At 51.1% G+C, this 1,318-nt stretch overlaps 2 non-coding genes across 2 annotated transcripts; both read right to left on the reverse strand.

Annotated features, from left to right (window-relative positions):
* Window positions 1-713: 713 nt before the first annotated feature.
* Window positions 714-785, reverse strand: TRNAC-GCA. Its single transcript has one exon. It is a non-coding gene; the product is annotated as a tRNA-Cys (tRNA).
* Window positions 786-1,172: 387 nt separating this feature from the next.
* TRNAC-GCA lies at window positions 1,173-1,244 on the reverse strand. The gene has a single exon. It is a non-coding gene; the product is annotated as a tRNA-Cys (tRNA).
* Between the last annotated feature and the right edge of the window lie 74 nt (window positions 1,245-1,318).

The raw sequence follows: 1,318 nt of genomic DNA on the forward strand, positions 1-1,318 counted from the left end.
TCGTAAGGACAGGGCCTGATGTAGCTGTGAGCGGGCCTGCAGGTCGGTTTTTTTCTTACATCACTCGCCGATACGTCGAGGGAGGTGTCTCACGTTGGGTACCGCAGAGCGAGAGCTCCTCGCGGTGTTACACAACCGCCTTCACAAAGATCCCGGCGAGGTTCGCGTGCTTCTGGTGGGGGCCCAGCCTGGAGTTAGAACCGGCGACCTCTCGGTTCCTAACCCGGCGCGTCGCCCCTGAGCCACCTGTTCCCGCCAAACACCCTCACCAACCAACCCGCGTCCGGGGGGCCGCAGCTCAGGGCTAAAGCCTCCGACTGCGGCTGGAGAGGTTGACAGTTCGAGCCCCGGGGCACCCACACAGCAATACCTGAGGCTGGAGACTACCTTCAGCAAACCAATTACTGATTTATACCTCACTGACCCATCTCCCTTCAGAAAACATTTCTGGAAAGACATTATCCTCATCATTTACTGTTTAATGGCAGTTACACAAACAGGAAAAACTAGACCAGCAGCACCTATGATGAGACAGCTTATTTGTGTGTAAGTGCAGTCTTAAGGAGAAGAGAGGGCAAAAAATGAGAAAGTTCCATTTCACGCTTGGCAAAAGATCAACAAGTTACTTCCAAGACCTCGGAGGGGTAAGAAGGTCTCCCCGTAGTCTGCCTGTGAGGAGGTTTTGGAAAAAGAAACTGAAAAAGCAGCTAAAGAGGGGGCACCTGGAGTTGAACCAGGGACCTCTTGATCTGCAGTCAAATGCTCTACCACTGAGCTATACCCCCTTGGCACAGCACCCTCACAAGCAGGTTTTAAAAACATTTCTAGAGACAGACAAGTTTCCATGTCCACTGCTTAGATTCCTTGACCTCACAGGCCCCCGTGCACCTTTGTGTGCCTGCCAGAGGGTGTACGAGGAGTTAAATATGACAGATTACGATAAATACGATTACTACAGAGAATTAAAAGCAGAGAAAAGTAAACGCAGACAGTGAATAGGTACTCACACAGTGCACAACACCTGCACTTTCCTTATAAGTAGGGGCTGGGTACCTCAACTGCTGAAACCAACCTACACCGTGCAGCACAAGCTCCCAAGTTCCAGGGAGAGCTCTCCAGCTCCTTTCTGTGCCAAGTTTTGTCAAAAGGAAGGTGGGGGGGGCAAAGAAAAGAGGGGGCACCTGGAGTTGAACCAGGGACCTCTTGATCTGCAGTCAAATGCTCTACCACTGAGCTATACCCCCTTGGCACAGCACCCTCACGAGCAGGTTTTAAAAACATTTCTAGAGACAGACAAGTTTCTATGTCCACTGCTTAG

The sequence above is a fragment of the Phaethon lepturus genome, unplaced genomic scaffold, assembly GCF_000687285.1.
Source record: "Phaethon lepturus isolate BGI_N335 unplaced genomic scaffold, ASM68728v1 scaffold19786, whole genome shotgun sequence".
NCBI classification, from domain to species: Eukaryota; Metazoa; Chordata; class Aves; order Phaethontiformes; family Phaethontidae; genus Phaethon; species Phaethon lepturus.